Genomic DNA, 7,640 nt, shown 5'->3' on the forward strand with positions numbered 1-7,640 from the left:
AAGGACAGCTGCACACCAAAACCGGTCTGTCAGACTTGTCTCAGAAACGATGCTATGAAGCCATTGAAAATACGCAGACATTTAGAAACAAAGCATCAAGTATAAACAAGCGATTTTTTTTTTTTACCAAAAAGAGATGCGATGTCCAACTAAACAAAAATGCTGCACAATAATTTCGCAGACAACGACACTTTACTGAAGGCTTCGTACTCTCTCATAACATTTCCACGTGCCAGGCTCCTTTCACCATAGTTGACAAGCTAGTCATGCCGTCAGTCATGGATGCATGCCGAAAAGTTTAAGGCCCAACTGCTGCTGCAAAGGTCAGTGAAATCCCACTTTACAATAACACTGTCACGTGTATAATCCAGGATATGGCAGATGATACTGAATCACAGGTTTTTTTTTAATTTTTTTTTTATTAATTTCAAATCAATACATAAATCACATGAGGGAACACAAGCATACATAGATTACAAACAATAGACAATCGAGCTAGGGGGTACAATATCACATTACAATTACACAAGGACCTTAAGGGACATGCATATACTTACAATTCTAACAGCTTTTTTGTTAGTAGAGCATTTAACTGTCTTAAAATACAGTTCAATTTCTTTTTGTAGGGTACGAAAATGTGGTTTTCTGTTTGTAAATTTACATTTGTGAATATGAAATTTGGCCAAAAGAATAATGAAATTAATTACATAAAAATTATTCCGCTTATTTCTATTGTATGTAAAGAATCCAAACAGTACATCTCTCCACAATAGTGTAAAATCTTCATAAATGTGTTCAATTATAAACCTACTGATGTCTTGCCAGAGTTTTCTTACATAAACACAATGCCAAAAAAGATGCACAACTGTTTCTGGGTGGTCATTACAAAAGGAGCAATTTGAGTTTATGTTTTCCTTAAACTTCTTCATATAGTGGTTGGCAGGATAATATTTATGAATAATTTTAAAGGAAACTTCCTTAATTTTGTTAACAAGTAGGTATGTGTGTGGCAACATCCAAACTTTTTTCCAACAGATATTATCAATAAATCCATTCCAATAAGGCATGACATAAGGTATAGATAGATACAACATCCTGCTGAAACAAGGTTCGTATCGCTCTGTTGTTGAATGGACCAAAAGAGAAACAAATCTTTCCTACTGATGAGTCAACAGGGTCAACAGAAGGTAGGTTCTGAGGGTCAGTTCTTGACATGTTCCTGAATAACATAGCAACACCTGAGGGAATGGCATCTAAAACAATTGCAAAATCTTTAGGTGTTACAGGGACCTTGTAAAGTGATAAGAATTCTTTATAACTGAGTAAAAGACCCTCTGCATTTACCAGTTGGTTCACCAATAGGATATTATTTCGGAACCAATATTCTAAAAACAGAGAGGTATTTTTATACAATATATCCCGATTATTCCATATATAATATCTGTGTGGAGAAAAATTGTGTTTATAAATTAAGGACCATGACAAGAAAACCTGCCGATGAAAAGCAGAAAGTTTCACTGGAACTTTGTCAATATTATAATTGCAAAACAACATGAAGTTAAGGCCTCCAAAAGTAGAGAAGACATGATGAGGAATAAAATTCCAGATAGAAGTGGGTCTTCTTAGAAATTGTTTTATCCAATTGATCTTAAAAGTATTATTTAAAGTAGTAAAATCCAGAAAATTCAGTCCTCCATTCTCATAAGTGTTCATTACAACAGTTTTCCTAATGTAATGGGTACGGTTTCTCCAAAGAAAGTTGAAAAGCATCTGGTCTATCTCCTTGCTTATTTTACGGTCAAGATATAAAGATAGCGCACCATATGTTAGTCTAGAGATACCTTCAGCCTTGGTTATTAGGACTCTACCTTTTAAAGATAGGTCCCTCTGTAGCCATTGATTTAGTTTCTTCTGGGTTTTTTTAATAAGAGGGTTACAATTTAGAAAGCCTCTAGACTTCTGATCCTTTGTAATGGTTATGCCTAAATATGTAAGTTCTTATTTTACTGGAATACCATAATATGAAGGTGTCACACAATCTTTGACAGCCATGAGTTCACATTTCTTAATGTTAAGATATAGACCAGACGCTTTGGAAAAGGATTGTATCACATTGATCGATATGGGAATTTGGTTAGCGTCTTTCAGAAAAAGTGTAGTATCGTCAGCCAGCTGGCTTATAATAATTTCTTTACCAGCTATGGAGATACCTTGTACCTATTATTTAAAGAATTTGCAAGAAGTTGGGTGATTAATAAAAACAGGTACGGAGAGATAGGACAACCTTGCCTAATTCCTCTCTTTAACTCAAATCTAGGTGAGGTGCCATATTTCAATTTGATAGAGCTGTTACCATTTGCATAGAGAGTCTTAATAGCCTTACAGAAAAAATCCCCAAAGCCAAGTCTCTCAAGGGAGTGGAAGAGAAACTGATGTTCTACTGTGTCAAATGCTTTAGAAAAATCTAAAAATAGTATGAAGCTATCCTCAGTTATTAGGTCTGAGTAGTCAAGTACGTCTAATACTAGTCTGACATTGTTAGAAATATGTCTGTTCCTCATGAAGCCAGACTGTGTTTCATCAATGATTGCATCCAGGACTTCTTTAATTCTTTTTGCAAGTAGTGAGGCTAATATCTTATAGTCATTATTAAGAAGACAAATTGGACGCCAGTTATCGATGAGCAGCACTTCTTTTTGGGGTTTAGGTATCAGTGTTATTAACCCCTGACTCATTGTAGGAGGGAGAACATTGTTTTTAAAACTCTCTAAAAAGACTTCAAATAGGAAGGGAGCTACTTGTTCAGAAAATAATTTGTAAAATTCTGATGTAATTCCATCAACACCTGGTGATTTATTGTTCTTTAGATGTTTGATAGACTCTATAATCTCTTCAACTTTGATGGGTTCATCACACTGTTTAGATTCTATATCACTGATAGAGTGAACATTATTCAGTGAGTTAAAAAACACATCTGTGGATTCCTGACAGTACGTAGAGCTATATAATTTTCTGGAAAAATTGCTGCAGTATTTAGCAATTAATTTTTGGTCATCTGTAATAACACCATCAATGTTTAACTTATGGATAGTGTTATTTTTAGAGTGAAATTTCTCAAGTCTAAAGAAATAGGATGAATTCTGTTCTCCCTCCTCAATCCATTTTTTCCGAGATCTAATAAAGGCTCCTTCTGCTTTTAATTTATATATGTTATCCAATTTATTTTGTAACTCAATTAGTTCCATCTTCTCCTCCCCCAAGAGGTCAGCTGGGGACCTCTGAGAAAGGGAAGTTATCTTAATGATCACCTTTTCCTCCTCAGCTCTTCTGGTCTTAGCAAGATTACGACCATATTTTCTAAGATATTTAGACACCTCAAATTTAAAGAGCTCCCAGTTCTTGCAATAAGATTTTTCTTCACAAGCCTTTTCCCAAAAGTGTGAGAGCAGATCTTTAACCTCAAATGTAACTATATCATTATTTAATAATGAGCTATTTAGCTTCCAGTAGGATGCTCTACCAAGGTTAGTATCAGGGGTAAATAGTTTGATATCAATGTAAATAGCCTTATGGTTTGTGAGGGGAGGAGTACAAATATTTGTAGTAACACACTCACCATCAATACATTTGGATATAAGCCAAAAATCTATTCTGGATTGTCTGGAGCCTGTTTTGTTACTCCAAGTGAATGATCTTTCGGCCGGAAACCTCTCTCTCCATATATCAGTAAGATCAAACTTTTCCATAAAAAGTATTAAACCCAAATTCTGATTGGTTGGCCTACCTGGGGGCCATCTATCAGTTGAATTATCTATTGTAATGTTAAAGTCCCCTCCTATCAGTAATAACGAATTGGGAAATTTAGATAACCAATGAAGTATATGTTTCTCTATAGATTCAAGCAACTCATCATTCTCATGTTTGGTGTTGTACCCATAGAAGTTTACAGTAATGAGTGTAATGTCATTGTAACTGATCACAAGACAAATAAAGTGACCAAAGGGGTCACATTCCGAGTGTAGAATATTACCACCAAAGGTATTTTTCATTGTAGTGACACCAGCAGAGCGTTCAGATCCATGGGAAAGCCAAATATCGTTGCCCCACTGTGACCTCCAGAAGTTGGCATCAACCAAAATTGAGTGAGACTCTTGAAAAAAGCAAAAATCTGTTCGAAATTGTTTAGCAAATAAAAATAAGGCCTTGCGCTTCACACTGTTTCGTAACCCCCTAGCATTAAGAGATAATATAGACAAAGACAAAACAACAAAGATTATATAAAAGTACAAACTGTAGTAGGATGAGTCAAAGACGTAGGAGCAGTGAACGTAAACGATAAGGAACCGAGATCTGCACCATTTAAGTCAATTTAAAGTGAAAATAGCTTATTCCATAACCTTTGAAATTCAACTCAACTGGAAATTATGTTCAAGACCAAACCATGGGTTCTTGTAGTAAGAGAGACTAAAAACCCTCTTTAGTGTAATCAGGAACTATTCTGAGAAATAAAACAACAAATAATAATTTAAATAAAAGGGTACCTACTATTTTAAGTACATATGAAAACTGATCATAAAATAATTGAATAACAAAATGTTTTACATAAAAACGTTCTTAAGACCTTTTTTGGAAATAAGTATTAATAACTAAATAGAATAATAACCGTGTAAAGTCAGAGCAGACCTGTATGCCATTTAAAACAGTATCTTGGTTACTGTATACATAAAACATAAATTCAGCTTTCAATCTTCTTCGTAATTTTGTAAACAAAATAGGTCTTCTGGTCATACAAGAACAAACTAATGAATTTAAATTCCTGAGTATTCCTGTAAAATAGTCACCTGATGCTTGTTAGGTGAACCACATAAGGAAAATGAGAATACCATGGCTGAAACCATCAACCTGTTCCTTCTGGTGATATTTTAGGGAGGAACATGGATTTCTGAACCGTTGATGAAACCTCGTCCTCCGACGAAGTAAGCAGCCTTCCCCTCACTTCGTGCTATCTTGATCGTTGGCCACAACTTGTTCCTTCTTTCTATGTCTTCCGGGCTGAGATGCTCGGCGAAACGCATACCATGGCTCTGAAGGAAGGCGTTCTTCCTAGCAGCTTTCCAGACAGCATCCCTGTAGAATCTGGTAGTGAATAGGATGATGATACCCCTGGGTCTTGAATCGTTTTGCTGTTGCTTCTTGCCGAGGTGATGTACAACGTCGATGGTATATTGCCAATTAGATGAAAACCTAGATTCCATTCCTTATCTATTTGGATTATGGCTATATACTCTGCAAAGCAAACCACATACACGGCCGGTTAGCTCAGTTGGTTAGAGCGTCGTGCTAATAACGCGAAGGTCGCGGGTTCGATACCCGTACTGGCCAAACATTTTACAACATATTATATTTCTACCATTGCCAGAGGGCATTTATTGAATTACCCATATATGCCTTTTGAAGACAATGAAAACAGGGTTCGGCTAACAGCGTCTCTCTTAACCTAATCATAATATGATTTCACGATCTGTCATATCAATACATCACTCAGTGAGTGTGTACTGCTGTAATCATTTGCCGAGATGCATATTTGGTGACATGCAAAAAAAACGATCTGACCAAAAGCAGGGCTCGTCCGGGATTTGAACCCGGGACCTCTCGCACCCAAAGCGAGAATCATACCCCTAGACCAACGAGCCATCTCACTTTTGTAAAAACTATGCAAGTTTTGACTAGTACTGTTTAATATTTTACAAAACGCTCTAGAAGAAGAAAATGGCCAGTACAATACGTAGCTAGGCATTGTATCGCTGCTAGATAGAAACAACAGAAATCTAACTATCACCTGGTAGCTGGCCGCAAACTCAAGATGCATGATATTCAATGTAACCACACAAGAGTTTCTAAACGGTCTCTGGTACACAGCTGGCGGGTGCCACACCGTGTCCTTCGCTCCCGCCCGCTGAACACCTGCCCGCGCCGTTGTTAACATAACTGCGAGAAAACAGTGCCTATAAGTACTATTCCTATGTATTGGTCAATTCCGGAAAGCTTACCCGTGTGACACGTTATTGGTGTTATAGGTTAGTTGTCATTCACTCATGTCTGATGCAAGACTGACATTCCTGCAGATGTTTCAAAGACTGTGGGCTATTTTACACAGATCACTAAAGTATATATGAACGCGCTAGGCTGGGCATACAGAGGAGGTGAACCCACACTGGTGTAGTTCCGTATTCACTCAAAGGAGGGCGTTCGTGCTCCGCGAACTTGACCCCTTAACCTTATCACAGAATGGTCAGTGGCTATCGGGATCCTTGGGACGTCCCTACCCTAAACCCTAACCCAATCAAATTGTATTCGTCGCGTACACATTTTTTTGTCAGATGTTATCGCTGGGTGTAGCGTAATGCTATGTTCCTAGCTCCAACAGTGCATTAATTCCTATCAGTACAAAACAATATGCACAAATTGCGCAGTGTAACCCAGAACTATTTAGGTCTTGCCATGTCATATCAATGTACTAAATGTTCACTATTACAATCAGTCACATGATTGTATATAGTTAACTAGAGATGTTGCGTTTAGGTATAGATAGACCTCGTGGCGCAACGGTAGCGCGTCTGACTCCAGATCAGAAGGTTGCGTGTTCAAATCACGTCGGGGTCAAAGTTTTTCTTAGTAAATATTAATGTGTTGTTTTTGCGGCTGGACTCTCTAAGCGGCCATGCATTTTGTAAAATTAAAAACAAAAACACACAACACTGGTAGATTGTGTTGCATCGTATTGGTCTTTCCTATTGGTTAAAATTGCAGTTGTAGATATGCCTGCCTTTAAACTACTACTTTAAACTACTAATACAGCCCACCTATGTAAACAGCCCATCTATCTACCTACCTCATACCTATTTACTTCCTTAACCTACCTCATTTGCACTCACTGTATACAGACTTTTTGTTTTCTTTTGTTCAGGTTCAGGCCAGGTCGCAGTTGCAAATGAGAACTTGTTCTCAACTAGCCTACCTGGTTAAAGAAAGGTGAAATAAAAAAATAAAATATAAAGTACTAGCATTTATTATTCTTTACAAAATGCGGGCTCGTCCGGGATTTGAACCCGGGACCTCTCGCACCCTAAGCGAGAATCATACCCCTAGACCAACGAGCCACAACATAATGAAGAAACAATCAGCTTTATACATCAAGTCTAAATTTAAACTTTCTACAATAAATAAACGAAACAAATAGACCAATGTCGAGAGAGTTTATTGTGGCATCGGTTAGTCTCGCTCACTAATCCAGTCCAGACCAGTCAGTCCACAAAATCCGCACACTTTCTCACACATTAATTTATCAATTTTGTAACAACGTTGCAGCAACACATGTTCTATGCCAATGTGGGCATTGGACTCTAGTACATAGGCGGGAGGCACTGTCAGGAACGGGACTCGTGCTATTTGATTAATATAACATATTCAGGTCTTCAGCTACAAAATCAGATCAGATGACTGAAGTGCGATTGTGAAGTTGGCAAAGGTTCATTATATATCTGTCGAGCGTTGGTGGTATAGTGGTGAGCATAGCTGCCTTCCAAGCAGTTGACCCGGGTTCGATTCCCGGCCAACGCAAGTATTTTAGCCTCTGTAGT

The 7,640-nt window shown here is 37.5% G+C and overlaps 5 non-coding genes across 5 annotated transcripts; 3 read left to right on the forward strand and 2 right to left on the reverse strand.

Annotated features, from left to right (window-relative positions):
- Positions 1-5,308: 5,308 nt before the first annotated feature.
- Positions 5,309-5,382, forward strand: trnai-aau (transfer RNA isoleucine (anticodon AAU)). The gene has a single exon. It is a non-coding gene; the product is annotated as a tRNA-Ile (tRNA).
- A 239-nt stretch (positions 5,383-5,621) lies between these two features.
- On the reverse strand, positions 5,622-5,693 carry trnap-ugg (transfer RNA proline (anticodon UGG)). Its single transcript has one exon. It is a non-coding gene; the product is annotated as a tRNA-Pro (tRNA).
- An 898-nt stretch (positions 5,694-6,591) lies between these two features.
- On the forward strand, positions 6,592-6,663 carry trnaw-cca (transfer RNA tryptophan (anticodon CCA)). Its single transcript has one exon. It is a non-coding gene; the product is annotated as a tRNA-Trp (tRNA).
- Positions 6,664-7,088: 425 nt separating this feature from the next.
- trnap-agg (transfer RNA proline (anticodon AGG)) lies at positions 7,089-7,160 on the reverse strand. Its single transcript has one exon. It is a non-coding gene; the product is annotated as a tRNA-Pro (tRNA).
- A 388-nt stretch (positions 7,161-7,548) lies between these two features.
- On the forward strand, positions 7,549-7,620 carry trnag-ucc (transfer RNA glycine (anticodon UCC)). Its single transcript has one exon. It is a non-coding gene; the product is annotated as a tRNA-Gly (tRNA).
- Positions 7,621-7,640: the final 20 nt, after the last annotated feature.

This window comes from Oncorhynchus clarkii, chromosome 27, assembly GCF_045791955.1.
Source record: "Oncorhynchus clarkii lewisi isolate Uvic-CL-2024 chromosome 27, UVic_Ocla_1.0, whole genome shotgun sequence".
NCBI lineage: Eukaryota > Metazoa > Chordata > Actinopteri > Salmoniformes > Salmonidae > Oncorhynchus > Oncorhynchus clarkii.